The following is an 18,768-nucleotide window of genomic DNA, read 5'->3' as shown; positions in this document are numbered from 1 at the left end:
AGAATCTGGGTCTGGCAGGTCGACACAGCAGCACAGGCTGGGAGTTGACAGAAACATCTGCTCCTCCAGTTGGGTTCTAAGGCTGCTGTGGGGAGGGAGGGGTTATTGGGCCTTTATAATCATGGGTTTTGATTCCCTCTGTGATTATTGTGTGACCAAAGGAGCAGTCAGAGGAGCATCTCTGGAGTGTGGGTGAGAAAGATCCCGGGTAGAACGGCCACCAAGAAAACAGCTCAGGTGCCCATAACCCTTTCTCTCTTCCTCCAGCCTGGCCAATGTCTGCTGCCTCTCTCTGCCTGCCTGCCTGCCTGGGTCATCCCTGCCTTCAGCTCTTTGCTTTGTTTTTCCCAGTCTCTAGTGCTTTACATATCTCCTTGGCCTGTCTCCATCCTCACCCTCCAAGGCTGAGATTCAGCCCTGCCTACTTCAGAAAGTTTTCCTAAACCCTCTCAGCCAAAACTCCCCCTCTTTTCTCCATATGCCTCCTGGGTGGAGAGCCAGCAGCCCCCAGTTCAGCATTTACATGTTACATAATGTGTTTTGAGCACCTGTCAGACAGCAGGCAGCAGAGCAGAGACTAGGACTTTGAAGTCTGATGGGCCTGGATGTGTGTTCTAGCGCTGGTTCTTATGAGCTGTGTGACTTTGGGTAGGTGCTTTTTTGTTTGTTTGTTTGTTTGTTTTGTTTTGTTTGCGGTACGCAGGCCTCTCACTGTTGTGGCCTCTCCCGTTGCGGGGCACAGGCTCCGGACGCACAGGCCCAGCGGCCATGGCTCACGGGCCCAGCTGCTCCATGGCACGTGGGATCTTCCCGGACCGGGGCACGAACCCGCGTCCCCTGCATTGGCAGGTGGACTCTCAACCACTGTGCCACCAGAGCAGCCCTGGGTAGGTGCTTTGATTTCTCTGAGTCTCAGTTTCCTCATCTGAACTTGAGGATATGGTGCCTGTTTCACAGGGAAGTCATAAGTATCTGGTGAAATAATCCACACAAAGCACTTAGCACACAGTTCCTGCCTCATAGTAAATGGCTAACATGTGGCAGCCTTTGTTACTCTTTGACACGTATTATCTTATTTAATCCACACTCTAGTTTTATAAGGTAGACATCATCCCCCCAAGGTCTTAATGCCCACCAACAGTGAGGCTGGCATTCAAGCCCAAGTGCTGGCTGGCCCTGAGGCACTGCTCCTCCTTTTGCTGCCTCTGCTTCCCAAGTTCAGACCCCTAGTCCTTATGCTTTTTGGTATTCTTCACAGTTTTAGCCGCGAAACTCAGCAAATGTTTATTGAATGATTTTTCCTGGCTGATTTGATGGGAACCAGGAGGAGCAGGAAATGGGACCCTCTTGAGCATTCCATCCCCTTTCAGATGTCTAGCTGATCAGCTTGCCCGTGGGTCCCTGCCAGTATAGTGCATACCATTCCAACGCCAGGCAGTGCCGAGCAGCATGGGGCATCATTGTACCCAGCCAGGGAGGAGGGAAACCAAATCGTGGCCTGAGGGCAAACCAGCCAGTTCCTTTTAATTAATGTATTTATTTTTAAATCGCAGAGAATAAAGCTATGAAAAGAATAAGAAAAGTAAGGGAAATACTTGCCTGGATAATCCCCCACGACTGGGGCAGCCGCTACCTGAACCCAGCTGCCCGAAAGCAAACAGAAACCGTTAGCTGGCAGGGAGGCTCTGGGTAGTGTGTGGCATTGTGAAGTGTGTGTCCTGTGAGGGTCAGTGGGTGAGGCTCCTCTGGAATGGCTTACTGAACTGTCCCACACCCATGGGTGCAGCCGGGGCCCTGACAAGGCTGCTCTTCTTAACATTACTGTAGTCAGGATGCTTTTCACATCACCTCAGATCATGGTTTCCAGTTTTTCTCCAGAAAAAGTTGGAAGCTGCCACTTCCTTATCCAGCTGAGTCTCCTCTGGTACCAGCCGATGTCTGTGTCTGCACAGTCCTCACCCCCACTGGTTTATGTCTGTGCAGACCTTGGCATTGAGCTCCCGGGGCCTGTGGAAGAAGACAGCTGTGTGTGCTGGTTGGCGTGCTCAACCCACAGCTGGAGGTGAGGAGGAGGGGGAGGTGGCCAGTGTGGTTTTTTAAAATTTATTTATTTTATTTTACTTTTGGCTGCGTCGGGTCTTTGTTGCTGTGTGCGGGCTTTCTCTAGTTGCAGCGATCCGGGGCTACTCTTCGTTGCGGTGCACAGGCTTCTCATTGCGGTGGCCTCTCTCGTTGCAGAGCACTGGCTCTAGGTGCGCAGGCTTCAGTAGCTGTGGCGCACGGGCTTAGTTGCTCTGTGGCATGTGGGATCTTCCCGGACCAGGTCTCGAACCCGTGTCCCCTGCATCGGCAGGTGGGTTCTTAACCACTGCGCTACCAGGGAAGCCCAGCCAGTGTGTTTTGATTCTTTGTTTTTGCTACCAGGCCGGGGTTTGGGTTTTTGCTTTGGTTTTTCTAAATCTCTTTAAAACACATCTGAAGGTGGAGCTTCTTTCCCTGGAGGGAACTAAGAAGGTGCCTTTAGAAGGCCTGGAAGAACAGGAACAGATTCTCTCTGGGTGCTGGTCCAGGAGGTGGCAAGAACATGATACAAAGTAAAGATAATATTGTTCAGCCCATGCTGTGTGTCAGGCACTGTAGTTGTACCTGCTGAGTCAGAATCTCTTGAGAAAAGTGATTGAGAAAAAACCACCCCCCCCCCCCAAAATAAAGAAACTGTCCATGGGATTCTGACAGGCATTTCCTGTGTAAAACCCATGGATACATACATGCCATCTTGTTAACATCACGCCGGAGCTCTTGGAGATTGAAATAACTCGTGTTCAGAGAAGGAAACACCCAAGATGCTGCCTGTCCTGTCAGTGCCTAGGAGGCTGTCTCTGGGTGGCGTGGGGGCCGGTTGTGGATGAGGGGCTGCGGCACAGCCCACCTCCCTTGGGTGGCAGCAGATGTGCCTGGGCGTAGAGGAGGCCTCAGGCTCAGGGATCAGAGTGTGCTGGGGAGGCGGCATGACAGGTGCACCAGGCAGCAGGCACTAGCAGCGTGACCTCAGCCACTTAGTTGCTGAGCTCTCTGAGCTCTCTGAGCCTCAGTCTCCTCACCTGGAAAGTGGGTTGGATAAGCATCCAGCTCCTAGGGCTGTGCTGAAGGTTAGATGACATCGTACCAGCGAAAGGGTCATTTAAGGGCTCAGACAAGATAATTCCTCTTCCCTCACCCGCCCCCTAAATAGAGTTGTTTCAAGGAGCTGCCCAGATGTTTTTCTGTATCACCGTGAAGCCAGTGGAAATCAACTGTCTCCTTCTTTCTCTCCTTGCCTTTTCTTATTGCTCATGGCCAGGGGGACCCATATCTGAGGCTGGGTTCCCAGCCCAGGCCCGCAGGACTGGGCTATGTAATTTTTTTGGTTCCAGCATCTTCCTCTCCCAGGAAGGGCATTGGTCCAAGGGCTGTGGGCGGCTCCTCTCACCTCAGTTTGTGGAGATGCCTTGCTGCCCGTATTTGCTTTTCCCTGGCTTCCTGGGTCTCACTGAGAGTGTGCAGCGGGCTTTTCTTCCTGGGCGGGATTTAGTTACGATAAAGCATCCAATTGTTGACTGCTGCTGTTAGTGGGGACTCTTTGGGTTTCAAGTGATAGGAACCCAACTTGAATGAGCTTAAGCAAAAATGGGATACCTCAGAAGGTTCTAAGGGAGGTACAGAGACTCAAAGGAGGCACTGCAGAATCCAGCCCCAGAAAGAGAACACCCAGAAAGGTGACCTCCAGCATCCCTGGACCAGCATCCCCTACCTAGTCCATGGATACAGACAGCTCCCAGCTGATCCCACACAGCCCTGTACCTGACCCAAGAGGATCAGGCCTTCCCCAGGAGTTTTCAGATTGGAACTTGGCCCAGCTTGGAGCACATGCACACCCTTTGTACCTAAGAATGTGGCCAAGGAGGAAGGATACTCTGATGAACCTATCTTGAGTCCCATGCCTACCTTTTAGGCTGGTGAGTGAGGGATGGGGTGGAATCTGTTATTGGAACAAAGGGAGAAGGATGCTAGTAATATTAATAATTAAGCAGAAGGTGAACATTTTTAATTTGTAAAAAGGAATTTTATTTATTTGTTGGCTGCATTGGGTCTTTCTTGCTGCACGCGGGCTCTCTCTAGTTGCGGTGAGCAGAGGCTGCTCTTCGTTGCAGTGCGCGGGCTTCTCATTGCGGTGGCTTCTCTTGTTGCGGAGCATGGGCTCTAGGCATGCGGGCTTCAGTAGTTGTGGCACGCGGGCTCGGTAGTTGTGGCTCGCGGGCTCTGGAGCACAGGCTCAGTAGTTGTGGTGCACAGGCTTAGTTGCTCCATGGCATGTGGGATCTTCCCAGACCAGGGCTCGAACCCGTGTCCCCTGCATTGTCAGGTGGATTCTTAACCACTGTGCCACCAGGGAAGTCCTCTGGAGATGAATTTTTATTGAGTGCTTACTTTGAAGTAAAAATTATTCTAAGCTCTTTACTTACAGGCCTCATTTAATCTTTACAATCAATCCTATTTTATACACCAGGAAGCTGTGGCACAGACAGTTTAAGCAATTTGCCTAAGGTCACATAGCTAGTTAGTAGGAGAGCAGGGATTGAACCCAAGCAGATTACTCCCAGTGTGCTCCTAACGGCCCACTCTGATGCAGACGATACAGCAAGATGCCATCTCCGAGCACTTACTCTAAACTAAACACCGGGCTGTCCTTTACAGCATTATCTCATTTCATCTTCAGAATAGCCCTGTGGACTAACACTATCCCCATTTTTAGATAAGAAACAGGCTCACAGAGATTATGTGACTTGCCTGAGGCCACCTGACTAATTTAAAGTGACAGAACCAACACAGGAGCCCAGGTTTGCCTGATTCTGGGGCCTGAGCTGGTGACCACTTTGCCGGGTAGCCTTTGTATTCAGACATTCCTCTTGCTCTCTCAGGTGCTCCCCTGACAATTGGGGTGAAGAGCGGTCCTGGCTCAGCATCTGAGCCTTCATCCTCTGTGCCGAGGGCTGGGCGTGGAGAGCTCTGCTTGGCGCACACTGCTGAGGGGCTGGCTTTGTGGCTCTGAGCTGGATTTGGTGTGTCTCACACTAACTCATGCCTAACGCTTCTTGAACAAGCCCTTAGTGCATCTAAGCTCTGGATTTCTTCATTCCACCATTCAACAAATACTGATGGAGTGCCTAGTGGGTGCCAGGCCCTGTTCCAAGTGCTTCGGGTTCCTCAGTGAGTCTCTGACTCTATGGAAGTAGGAAGGTCCCCAGAGTTCCTCTCACATCCCTCGGGATCCATGAGGTCACTCAAGCTCACGGCAGACCTTTCCTGCACCACCTAAGTCAGGCCCACAGGGACCTGGAGACCTCATACGTCTTTGCTTGGGATTGGCTTGATGGCAAATCTGAGAGCAAAGGTTGCTTCCTCATTCCAATTGGCGACAAAGGGCAACGTGTTGGGGAGCAAGCGTGGGCGTGGACTCGGGCCAGCTCCACCATGAGTCCCAGGCTGCTGTGGTCAGTATGGATTGAGGCTGGGCCGTGCCTCAGTTTTGCCCTCTGTCACGTGGCTGTATTACCTGTCTCACTGGGTTGCTGGGAGGCTTATCTGGGGTAGCACATGCTAACCACCTGTCAGAATGCCTGCATGTGGGTTAATCCCTCTCCCTCCTGTTAACAATAGGCTAGCTTCATAGGTGTCTCTAAAAGTCAGGGCCTGTGGATGGGGTCCTTGGTGAGGATATCAGCAATTAGTTCAAGCTCCTCATTTTGCAGTTGAGGAAACTGAGGCCCCTCGAGGAGAAGGAAGGTACTTGGCCTTAGGACCTTCTGGTTTAGTGGAGTTAAAGGGAGCTTGAAGCATGTTTGGCTGTTCGTCAGATGGAAGATACAGGTTGGCCCTTGGAGTGGCTGGATCGCAACCTGTGCCCAGGCCTATGTGGGAATCTGACTGGTGGTTATAGCCCTTGTAGACTGGTCCCGAAATGCCCGCCTCCATCCAACTATGCGACAGCCCAGGCAGAACCTCAGAGAGCCCCTGTTCCCTGCTGTTGGTCTCAGTAACATCCCAGGGTTGGTAGGGGTTTCCGTTCCTGACATCTCGGGAGCAGGGGCGGCCCCTGGTTCTCATACCTGGCTAGACCAATAGCGGAATTCTGCACCAGAATGTCCAGCTCCCGGACCCACTGCACCCAGAAGCTTCCCTTGTAAAGCAGGGGGGCAGATGGATGGAGACCTCCTGACTCTCTGACTTCTGGCTCAAGGCAGCAAGCAGCACAGAGCCTCTAGCTCAGGCTGATAGAGTGTGGCCGAGGCAGGCCAGCCTGTTGGTCAGCTGCCACGGGCTGGAGAGGTGTGGCTTGATAATGATCATGGGGATGGGGGTGACTGCAGCCTCCGCCCAGGTGGCTGCCGTGGGGCATGCGGACCCATTGCAGCGGTGCTGGGACACCTCTCACCTCAGCGTGGTGGGAGAGACCGTGAGCACCGGGTCAGCCAGGCCCGGCCTTGAGCCCTGCCACTCCCTGGGGCCTTGACAAGTGCCTTCTGCCCTCTCAGACCCTATTCCTGTCTGTGAGGAGCCACTGAGACAAAGCGTGTCTGGTCGCTAACAGTGCTCGTTCCATGCATGGCCAGTGCTCAGTAAATAGTTGCTTTTCTCCCATTAATAGCCTGAGGATTCTGAACAGTGAGTCCCAACTCCTAGGCTCTAAATGCAGCCTTCTGTGTACTCGAGAGAATATGTACGTGTTTCTGTGGGCAAGTAGCCGTACCACCTTGCCGAGCAAAGTGAGCGTATGTCCACGGAGTATGACGAGTGCCTGTTGGCGATCTCAAATCTTACATGTCTTTTTCTTTTTTTTTTTTTTTCTTACATGTCTTAAGTTTTGTCCTTTTGAGGCCACCTTTTAGAAAATTGGGATTCTGAAAGTAGATCCTTAGAATTTTTGTAACTCCAGGCTCCATTTTCCAAACAGGTGTAGAAGCATTTTCTGCAGAAGAAGTGAGATGTAACCAAATCACTAGGGTGGTCATTGGAAACCAAAATCATAATTTGTTTAGGAAACTCAGCCATGGTCAGATAGTCCACGCTTATGACTTCCTAGTTTATTCAGCATTTTGGACCTCTCCACCTTGGAAATATGACAAATTTTACATTGGTGACTTGTTACCAAGTTTTTATACCAGCTTGATTTTACTTTCCTCAAGTCCTAAGCTTAGAAATTCTGGCATTTTTTATTTTTACTGGAGCAACTAATGAAGCATTCTTTTCCAGATCCATCTTACTTTCTCTACAAGCCTTTGTGTAGAGGTGTGATAAGCCTTAGGGTACCCAGCCAGTGGCAGACAAAGGAATGCGTTTAATGGTCTCATGATTCCTTTCTTCACATGAAAAACTTGGAGCAGAAGAGACATTCTCTGTCCATTTCCTCTTGTTGGGTAAAGTGTTACTATGGGACAAAGTGCACAGCATGTGGAACCTCTTGGTGGGGAGAAGAGAAGAGGCTGTAATGTAAGATAATCTACTTGACATTCCTTGTTGGGCTCTTGTTTTTAAAGGAATATGGCAACCTGTGCGTGGCTTGTCCTGGGAGGAACTGACTTCAGTCATCGTGATGCCTAAGAATCAAGTAAGTAAGTCACAGTGGTGGATCTCTTTTCTGCCATTGAGTCGCTCCTGGGGGGCTGGCTTCAGGCTTTGGAAAGGATAGGGGTGCTTGCACTCTTCCTTCAAGCCCGAGTGAATGTGACCCCTATGAAGAAACAATGGCTGGCGAAAGCCCTCTGTCTTTGCCTACCGCCTCCAAGGCCGCACAGCCCTCCCACGCTGTCAGAGAAGGGAGTGTGGCAGTCATTGAGACTGAGATGTGTTTGGGGACATGAAAGACCTGTGTGACTCAGTGGGCTTTGAGTGGATGGAATCTCTGTCCCTCTTCTCCTAAGTAAGACCAGCTGTCCTGACTCCACTCCCAGCTCTGATGCTGTTTCCGTCTCCTGCTGGCCCATGTCTGTGCCAAAACAGGAATCTGGCCGGGTAGCTTCTGCAGGGAGTGACTTCCAAGCATGGTAGACCATTTGTCCAAGAGTTGCAAATATGATCACAGCATCTTCCTCTGCTTGGGTTCCATTGTAAGGAGAGCAAACCTGTTCGTATCTTTCCATAAATTCAGCAGGTGCATGGAGGCGTAGGGTCTGGAAGACTCCGCGTAGGTGAAAAATCAATGACTTGTTTGGTCTCATCACCCTCATGAACTATGTAAGAGCCTTCCCACTGCTCTGCTGGCCCTACTCTGTCCCCTTGCTCTGTCCTCTTCAATGCTGCCAGAGACCTTCCTCAAAGACACGTCTGCCTGTCACTCTCCCACAGGCCTTCAAGGGCCCCTCCAGTGACTTTCCAGACCATTTGTCCAAGAGTTGAAAATTTCCTCTCCTTTCCACCCCAGCTTCAGTCCCACAACTCCTGGAACAGATCTCCACATTCAGGACACGTGTTCCCTCTGAGAAGCTTCCCTCACTCTCCCAGCAAAGTTGGCGGCTCCTCCTCTCCACTCCCTTAGCGCTTTGTTCAGATCTCAGGTGTGTCACTGGCTGAGTCGAGTTTTGTCGACTCATCCATCTCCCCCACCAGCTCTGGAAGCCTGGAAGGCAAGGATCCATCTTCCAACCTTCCTGTCTGAGCCGGGCAGCGCCAGGGCTGGGCACATGGCAGGGGAGCAACAGTGTTTGTTGGCTCAAGGAGTTCAAACCCTGAGGTTTCTTCAGGGCTTTATGGCTCACGAAGTCCTATCTTCTGTCTCGTGGGGGCCTCGTACCTGGGGAGGGGTAGTCAAGTCATCCCCATTTATTTTACAGACGTGGAGGCTGAGGTCTGAGGTCTCAGACTATAGGCTGTTAAGGTCCAAGAACGACATCTCTTGTGAACCAGGCTAGTCTGATTTCTATAACCAAATTTTGTAATTAGAGAGAACCCAAGAGGTTATTTAGAGCAAACCCCTCATTACCTGATAGGGAAACTGAGGCCTGGCCTGAGGATATTTTCTCAAGGTTGCATGACCCACTGCTGTCCAGTGGAGATTTGGAAGGCAGGTCCTAGATTTCCAGTCTAACTTTCTTTCCATGCCCCTTCTCTCCTCCACTGCCTCCCTTCTGTATACAGCCATCAGAGAACATTTGGGGACCATCTGTCTGCATTTACAGGAGGGTGAAGAACTTACAGAATGCCCTGAGTCAGAGGGAAGGTAGACAAGAATAAAACTGACCCTGCCTCAGGAGCTTCCCAGGGGTGGGTGGTGGCTGGGAGCTGCAGAGCCCAGTGGAGGGGGGAAGGAGGGGAGGGTGAGGCTGGGGCAGGGTACAGGCCCCAGAGGAAGGGCAGCCAGCAGCCATGGCTGGGGATTCAGAGGCTGGCCTCGTGGGCACTGAGGATCCACGGTGGAGGGGGACTGGAGAGGATGAGGAGTCCATGTTGAGATGCTGAGCAGCAGGGTGAGAAGGGGTTGGCAGGATCCAGGGGAAAGCTGCTTTAGTAGTTCTGGTTCTTAGTGTCTGGGCCAAGAGGTCCTGATCAGCCAGCCTGCTGTGGCCTGAGAATCCCTCCCGTTTCCTGGAGAAACACAGAAAGTGGAGTGCGTGCATAGAGGAGGGTTGAACGATAGACAATTCCATCATTGTCTGAAATGTGTATGGGGAGGGAAGTGTGTGCATTTCTGGCCGGCTCACCTCTATTGTGCTCAAATGAATTTTGTTTTGTTTCTGATTGACCACACTTCCAGTTGGTCTTTTCCCCCATCTCGATCGTAGGGCTCTCCTGAAACATTCATTCCGTCCAGACATGATACAGGACCATGTTGGTCCTGCTCTTTCCAGTTTCACCCTGCCTCTTCTTGCAACTTCCTGGACACACAGACTGGGAGCCTGGTACTGACTGCAGGCTCCACCTCCACTGTCAGGTTGAAACACACACTTTGCCCAAATTACAGAGAATGTGATGTTTGCCAAATAGGTACCTTGACCTTGAGTTGTTTTCCAAAACATGACCAGGTTATAAACTTCTGCAGGGAAGTTTATATATAAATATATATATATTTATATATATTTATATATTTATATATATATATATATATATAAATATATATATATAAATATATATTTTTATATTTATATATATTTATATATATATTATATATATATATATATATAAAACAATCATTATTGTTTACACCTTTGGCTTACATTACACTCTACATTTCATCAAGATCAGTTCATCTTCATAATAAGTAAATCTTCATTTACTCCCATTTCACGGATGAGGAATTTGACTTAGGCTGTGACCTGCCCAGGGTTAATGTAGCTGTCTAAGGGCTGAGTGGGGCCACAGCCCAGGCCTCCTGTTTATAAATTCCCTCCTCTTTATACCCTACTAAGCTTCACCCATATGCAAATTTCTGAAGGGCCAAAGACATAAGAGGAACTCAATGAATATTTGTTGAATGAGTGAACTTTGGCTATTTTTTTCCTTTTTTGGGGGGTGGGGGTGGGGTCACTCTTACCCTTGAATGGATCCTCTTTGGCAGCAAAGGGAACACTACCCTGTGAAGTATTTGAATTTCTTTCCACGATAAGGAACTAGTGAGTTCTCTTCTCACCCAACCTCACCTCCGGGAACTGGGTCACGCACACTGAATAATTCATTCCTTGAGTCTTTAACTCCTCCTGATGCTGAGATGATCTGACCAACATTGGTCTTGAAAGGTCCCTGGCAGAGACAGATCCTATTGTTTGTCATCATACGCCTTCAGGTGACCCATCTAATTGCTCACAGGGAATACTCTTGGCCTAATCAGGTCAGACTTCCAGCAGCTTATTCGATTCCCTCCTGCCACTCATCCCCATGAATCTCCCCTAGACCAAAGGAGAGAGATCTTTGTGGGTTATCTTAGGTATTTAGGGTTCTGTAGGGATAGAAAGGCCCGCCTCTCCTTTCTCACTCCCCCTCTGAACTCCTTAAGATTTTGTGGCAAGGGCTGGAGAAAGAGCAGCAGAGCATGTCGGGTTGGGAAGGAATGCATGGGGCTGGGGAGGCAGTTATCAGAATATCTGCTGGGCCTGCTCTTTCCCTGAGTGACACTGGGTCATGTTGCTTAGAGTCTGCAGGGGATCCAGCTGGCCTCATTAGAGCAACCTAATTAGATCTCGAGGTCAGCAGAGTAGAGTGGAAAAAAGAGTGGACTGAGGTCAGGAGACCCACGATCTGGTGCTGGTTGTTCACAGCTCATCGGCACGGCCGTGGGCCAGTTGCACAACTTCACCTGCCCTCAGATTTCTTATTAAGGAAGTAAGGGAGGCACAGAGGGTTGTGGCATCTTAAAGGAGCCTCCTAGACTCCTGTTGCCCAACTCTGCCTGTCCTCGTGATCAGCACTGTCTTCTCCTCCAGGTCTCCACCTCCTCTGCTTGCTTCTGTAGGCATTTTCTCCTGGACTTTGTACCGTTGCCTCTCCCCTGCCCCACCCCGAGATATGCCAGAGTGCAGATAAAAACTGCCTGTTGCTGCCCTAGTCTCCTGCCAAGCAGCCTGGAAAAAAATGTCTATTGATTTGAAAGTGCATTGGGGACCTAGGAGGTACAGGTTGCTAGAGGAGGGGAGTGGGATTAACCTGTGAGTGGGAAGAAACCAGCCCAGGTTATTAGGGGTTGTTGGGATATCCAAGGTCTTCATGTCCTGAGGTGCCTGGACTCTGTCCAGTTGTTTGGCCAAAGGGTACTAGATATGTTCTTAAACACATGGCCCCAAGTTTTATCATCTTCTCCCCTGGCCAGGCTCTGTGGTTAGGGGTGACCAGACACTCTGGAGCAATAATGGTTGTGGTGTTGGTGGAAAGCTGCTCAGGGGGAGCTAAGAGATGTCTCAGACAGACAACTAACACACAAAGGGCAAGGGTGGAGGAGGGTGGATCTGTCTCTAAGACTGATGTTCTTTGGGCCTGAAAGCTGGAAAGAACCTACAGATCATCTGATCTATTTCTCCAATTTTATGGGTAAAGAAACCAAAGCCCAGAGACGTGACTTAACCAGACCCATAAAGCAAGCTAGAGGTGGAACCGAGATGCAAGCCAGGTCTCCTGATTCCCAGCCTGGGAATCACAAACCTGATACAAAGTGGCTATTTCCCCAGTGCTATGTTGCCTCCTGTCGTGGGTTCAGCCACTGCCCTTTCCACTCCTCTCCTTAACCCTGGGCTTGATTGTCCAAGGTGGTATCAGGGCCCACAATAACCTCCTTGTTTATCGAGGCCTAATAAAACCTGGGTGTGACATCACCGCTAGGTTGAGGCTTCTCTCACGCGTGGGCTGTTTGACTTGTACTTAGGGATTTAACACTGTTGGGTCAGCAGTATTGTTTTACGGTGTGGCTTGGGGTGAAAGATTCATGCAAGACAGGAAATGAAGGATCTGACGGCCCAGCCTCAGCAATAGTGGACTCTCGTGGGTTTATTATTCAGATAGAAGTCAGCTTTGTTGCTAATCATGCCTCTTTCTGAGACTCTGGAGCTGAGGGCATGAATCAAGTGCAGCCTACACCATCCGTTGCTCTGAGAGGGGGCGCTTTGGGTTAGAGGCTGTCCTCCCCATCGCTGTGTTGCTGGCACATAAACCAGAACAGAAGCCATTGACTTTTCTAGAGGGCTCCATTTGGCTCAGCACTTCCTGCTGAGCTCAAGGAAATGTATCGTGAGCTCTTTCCATCGAGCAGGCGCTGGGTTTACATATTTTACCTTGTTTTTCCTCACTGCGGCCCTGTGAGAGGTGAGCATGGCTGTTTGTTGTATCGAGGAGAAAATAGGCAGATACAGGTTAAATAACTAGCCCACGTCCCACAGAGGCCAGGGGCTCAGATGCGGGGGCTCTGATCTTAAAGCCTTTCCTCGCTCCACATTTCACATGGCCTCTCTTTGCGTGGAGAAGGGAGAGCTGGGCCAGGTGGGCTGGGCATTGATTGAGGCATCAAGCATTTATGATGGGACTTCTGAGTGCCAGGCTCTGGGCTTGGTTGTGGGGATGCAAAGGTGAGTAAGACCTGGTCCCTTTATTCCCAGGAGTTCACGGCCTGACCTGGTGGCAGGACAGATGTGTATAGAGTCACAGCCACTGCTCTAAGCAGTGTCATAATGAGTCACACACCCAAGTGCTCCGAAAGCACTGAGAAGAGAGCAACACACAGGGAAACTGGGACCAAGCATGTGCTCCGGGACTTGGGTTTTGAGGGGTAAGTAGGAGATTGCCAGGAAGAGAAGGAGGCAGAGAGTTTTCTGAGTGAAAGATGTGGCGGTATGAAGGCTTGATTCAGTACTTGGAAGTGAGGAGGAGTCATGGGCATATTTTCTCAGCTGACGTAGGAGTGGAACTTTCAGTTGGGAGATAAGCTGGGGGAGGAGGGGTTTGGGACCAGACCGTTAAGGGCTTTGTAAAACACTTGCTAATTATGTGAGAGTCGTTGAAAGACACATCAGACCAGCAGAGATTCTCCAGATATGAATTCTCCAGGCGTCTGAAGTACCTTTCCCTGTAGAAATGTTTGTGGGACTTGTGTTCGTGTCCATTTTCTACATTTTGTGTCTCACGAACCAGTGGAGGTGTTTATTGATGGCGCTAGGGCATCGGGGTGGGATGGGCCACACTGACAGTTCATATTTAAAATGTCTCAGATTGCTCTTGCCAAATAAGCTGATAGCAGACACCCTTGTGAGTTCATGTGCAGCCTGTCTCTCCAGGGATTGTTTTGCATTCCAGACAAAGCCACACAATAATTCTGTAGCAGCTGGGGGTGTGGGGTGAGAAGGCTACTTAAAGATCAACGAAAATATATTGCTGTTTTTAAGGACAATATTCACAAGGCAAAAGTATCTAGGAAGTGGATCATTTGCCCTGAGGGTGAGCTAGAATCTTTAAAAAATCCCAGCCCTTTAGAGTGAGAAGGGTCTTGGGGAAGAGAGAGAGCCCTTCAGGAACTCGTGCCTCTCTCCTCTCTAATGAACTCCTTGCCGAGGTCTGCCCCAGGAAACCTGTTCTGGAAGCAGAACTTTGAGCCTGACATACCCTTCATGGAGGGGAGGGGAGCAAAAACCCGGAGAGCGATCTGGAGTCCAGGTCTTCCTGGTCTCGTATCACAGTCCATCTTTTGTGGCCCCCTGGGTTTCGTTTCTTTACAAGGAAAGAGAAAATCCTTTCTGGGATGGTGGCTGCTTTAGTGAATGTGTTTTTCAGAACACACTGTCCAGCGCCTTCATTCAGCCAACCCAAGTGTCTTACATCGGGATGGCAGGAGATTGTCTCCCGAAACTTGACAGAAAATTCACTGGCTCAGTCACATCTTCTGTGGTCCTCCCTGGGGCTGCTCTCTGTCGGGGTGTGGGTCAGGGAGGGGTGTTTTGACCCACTGAGTGAGGAATGGCCAAGGCAGTCGCTAGTCGCTGGTCCTGGAGTGCTTGTCTCAGCATCTCTGAGCTCACAGGAACGTGGTGGCCTTTGAGTGTCCTGGAGAGCCAGGTGTCCCTCCCCTCAGAGCTCTGCGGCCCCCCTCACACAGGCTCACATCACCCTCCAGGTCAGCCTCACAGCCGTTACCAACAACAAAGCACAACCTGTCAAGCTAATCCTCTCCTCAGAAGTGGGGTCAGCAGCTGAGTGTATTTTAGGGACTGGTTCTGCCCTAATCAGAGAGGCCTTTCTGTATTTACTGTCTGAAACCTTGCATGGTTTTTTTTTTTTTTTTTTTTTTGGTGGTACGCTGGCTTCTCACTGTTGTGGCCTCTCCCTTTGCAGAGCACAGGCTCCGGACACACAGGCCCAGCGGCCGCGGCCCACGGGCCCAGCCGCTCCGCGGCATGTGGGATCATCCCAGACCAGGGCACGAACCCGTGTCCCCTGCATCCGCAGGCGGACTCTCAACCACTGCGCCACCAGGGAAGCCCAACCTTGCATGGTTTTAAAGAGCTTCTGTGAAAATAGTTCATAGGAGACTTCAGTTCCTCTGCATAGTAAGGATGTGGCCCAAACAGTTTTTCTCTCTCCCTTCTGCTCAGTCAGACACCTGAACCGGCCCCCTGGTAACGGCACGTTTGATGTGGGCACAGAGCCCCTTGGGCGGGTCTGGTGAAGGGAAGACAGCATTGCTCAGGGCTGTCTCGCCCTGTCGGTCTCTGGCCTGCTCACCCCGCAGAGGCTGCATCTGAGAACCATTAAGCTGTGTTCACTTAGCACATTGCCCGGCACAAGGTAATTGGTATCTGTGGGATGAATATAGGAACAAATACATTACCAGCAAGTAAACCCTCCCGTTTTCCAGCAGAAGCAAAAAGGACTGAATATCTCTCCGGCTGAGTTGCCCGAGTGCTGTCCATGATCCAGCACTCACTCCAGGAAAGATCCCTCTGGTCCTGGGCACAAAGGGAATTACAGAATCTTCTATCTCCTGGTTTGGGCCTGGAGGGAGGGCCAGAAGTACTTTCATCCACATCCAGAAATTCCCCCACTCAAGACTATTGAGTCCTATTTTCAAGGCTTAAAACAAGCCTAACATACAAGCAAAGAACAGTAACAGCAACAAAGCATGGGAATGCGGGCCCCAGCGAAAGCAAGGTAGAGTCCATCCTGCTGGCTACCCCAGTTTGCCCAGCCCGTCCCCGCTTGGCTGAGCATCCCATGCTTGGACATGTCTCCCAAGAGCCTCCCGATGTGCATCCTTGTTTTGTCAGACTGCTTTTCTGCAGCACAGGGCTTTTCACATTTAAATCACAGATCCCAGCTTCCCAAGCGTGTTTGACATGTCAGTAGGTTTCGAACAGCCCATTAGGCTTTTCTGACTCAGGCAGGGCTCACCTGCCCGTGCATGTGCACACACCTGCTCATAAAGGTTGAATGCAGTTGATAGGCCGTTGTGTGGAGACTGGGGTAATGGGTGTGGCCAGCTGAACTGCCGGCTGGGTGGACACCTCACTGGAAGAAACAGGCAAGCATCTCCCCTTCCCCTGCCCCGGGCACACCTGCACAGAGGCCAGCTGACCTCCGAGATCCAGGAAAGTATTATTTACATTGCTAATAACATTAATGATAATATAAACAACAAAGCATGTATAATTGCATATCAGGAAATTAATCCTGAAATTAAAGGTCTATAATTCAAATGAAAAATGTTGGAAGTCTTTTAAGTGAACTCTAAAGGTGGTACAGTGAGAGCTGTTCCATTCCTCCTGAAATAAATTTTTACCAGTAAATGTTCATTCATTCAACAAACATGTACTAATTACCTAGTAGGAGCAGACACCACACTGGCACCAAAATTACAAAGATAAAAATCAGTAGACAATTCGTTAATCGGTGAATTAGTCCAAAGGGACATAATACAAAAAGTTGAATTATTTGATTAAATATTGATTGACTGCCAACTGCATACTTAGAACTGAGCTGAATATTCTGGGAAATAGAAAAGAAACAAAAGACACTGGCCTTTTCTTTAAGAAGTTTATACATTATATTGTCCAGATAAGCATAATGCACAAAACTGTGTTGGGTTCAAGGCTAAATGAAGTGCCAAATGGCCGGTTCTATGTCTTATATGACCCCATGTGTGTTATAACTGTCTGTCTCTAGGAATTACTAGATGGTAATTTCTCAGAAGCTGGGGAGACAGAGCTTGTTCCCCTGGTATCCAGAGTGCCTAGCTGTTTCCCCCTTGGACCTCAGGCTGCAGAGATTCTGTGTGGGAGTAGGCCCAGGAAGCTGTATTTTTGGATACTTCCTAGTGAATCTTGTGGTGTAGAACCAGGTTTGGTGACCTCTGGCACAGACTGAGAGTAAGAAGAATGCATGTGAAAGAAGGGTCAGTATGGGATGGGGAAGCTTTTGTGCCCGAAAACTCCAGCTCATCCCTTAAGATCCAGCTCTGGCGCCGCTTCTTCTGGGAGCCTATCTCCAGGCTGTGGGTCACTCCATCTCCCATCTCTCTGTCCACACGTCTTGGTACCCACCTCTACTGCAGCTCTTACCTATAATTATTTAAAATTGATCCCCTGAATAGACTGTGATGCCAGCACACAGTAGGTCTTCAATTAGTACTCCAGGGCCTGACTTTGCTTCAGAGGATGGGTAAGATTTGAGCAGGGATGGGAGGAGGAAGGCAGAGACCAGAGGTGGAGCACTAAATGGGCCAGTCTGTCTGGTGCAGCCACAGGGGAGCCCTAAGACCTTTGGGAACTGAGCCTAACAAGGAAATGGGGGCTGCATGGAGGGGGCTGACGAGCCCATCCTGGGAGTTGGGACTTATACAGTGGGGCTTAGGGAGCCCTGAGGGCTTTAGGAACAGTGTGGGGTGGTGCAGACAGGACGGGAAGGGGAATATGCGAACTGGAGACTAGTTAGGAGGCTCCAGTGGTCATTATGGTGGTGGTCAGAGAGAAAGGGCAGTCACAGTTCACGCCACCACACAGCCTAAATTTTGTGGCTGCTCTTGATTGGATTTTACCAACAAGCAGTGGTTATTGAACATCTGCCATCGCCAGAGGCACAGGTGCCAGGCCCTGGATATGCAACATCTGGCATCAGAGAGCTCACAGTCCAGTGAGGCAGGCAGACCCAAAAGTAGTTCATGTGATAGTCTGTATGCAGCCATCACTGGAACCTCCACGGAGTACAGTGTAGGAGAAGGGCGTGTGGGGAGACCAAGGTAAGACTTCAAAGAACAGTTGCAGCCAAGGATACTGCCTAGCCTGGCGTCACTGAGTTTCATCCTCATGTAACCCAGTGGGGTCAGGACTGTTATTATCTCCATTTTATGGATGAGGAAACTGAGGTTCAAAGAAGTTAGGTGACTCATCTAGGCTCACACACCTAGTAAGTGGTGGGTCAGGTTTGTAACAAGTCTGCCTGACTCCAGAGCCTACACTGGGACCCCTGACACTCTGCTGCCTTTGATGTTTCAGCCCTAAAGCCGACTGGGTTTTTACCAAGTGAATGGAGTCTGTATGGGCCTTCTAGATGGAGGGACCAGCATAAGCAAAGGCACAGGGAGGGAGGCCTGGAAGAGTTCAGTTTGTTAGGGAGCTACAGATACAGATGGCTCAGTAGGTCTGGACGTGGGGTCAGGGAAATGGTGAGGTGGCAGGCTGGAGAGCAGGCAAGGGGCGAATCAGGAAGGTGGTTTTTGTCCTGCTCTGCTGAGATGTTTGGCTCTCACCCTGAAGATGCTCAGGGAGCTGCTGAAGGATTTGAAACAGGAACAGAACCTGACCAAGTGTGTATTTCTGGTGGAAGGATCTCTCTGGCAGCAGCTCAAGAGAGAGGCTGGTGGATTGGAGGGAACAAGCAAGAAGGGCATTATGAGGAGGTTTTGAGAGTTAAATGAGAGGGGAGGCTGGACAGGAGGCAGTGACTGGGGCTATTGCGGAGGCAGTGCTCGGTGACTGGCTGGCTCCTCGAGGCGAGGGAAAGGGGGCAGAGAAGGTGACTCCAGGGGTGTGGCATGAGAGTCTAGGTACAGATGGTGCTGTTCACTGAGGCTGGGGATGCCAGGGAGGTGAAGGCAGAAGCTAAACTGACCACATGTGAGGTCTCTGTAAGACAGTCAGGGAAAGAGTGTAATTGGCAGTTGAATACAGGTCTGGAAAGCAGCTGGAGGTTCACAACAGAGGGATAGCTTGATGGGTCATTGGGATGTAGATATTGGTTGATCTGTGGGCGGGTTGAGGTCCTTGAATACGG

General features: G+C 50.2%; 1 protein-coding gene across 17 annotated transcripts in view; it reads left to right on the top strand.

Moving 5' to 3' along the window:
- MICAL2 (microtubule associated monooxygenase, calponin and LIM domain containing 2) overlaps positions 1-18,768 on the top strand; it is a 441,027-nt gene that overhangs the window by 20,974 nt on the left and 401,285 nt on the right. For 7 of the 17 annotated variants that reach the window (XM_067038594.1, XM_067038595.1, XM_059067905.2 and 4 more), the window contains exon 2: positions 7,575-7,645. The exons of 4 other annotated variants lie outside the window; for them this stretch is intronic. The gene's annotated coding sequence lies outside the window, so the exon portion shown is untranslated. Of the gene's footprint in view, positions 1-550; positions 649-1,982; positions 2,063-7,574; positions 7,646-13,109; positions 13,280-18,768 lie in introns of those variants that run through there. 6 more of the 17 variants (XM_067038604.1, XM_067038591.1, XM_067038599.1 and 3 more) reach the window with 4 other exon arrangements.

The sequence above is a fragment of the Kogia breviceps genome, chromosome 7, assembly GCF_026419965.1.
Source record: "Kogia breviceps isolate mKogBre1 chromosome 7, mKogBre1 haplotype 1, whole genome shotgun sequence".
Taxonomy (NCBI): domain Eukaryota; kingdom Metazoa; phylum Chordata; class Mammalia; order Artiodactyla; family Physeteridae; genus Kogia; species Kogia breviceps.
Note: the sequence above shows the minus strand (reverse complement) of the source record. Positions and strands in the feature narration are given on the sequence as shown.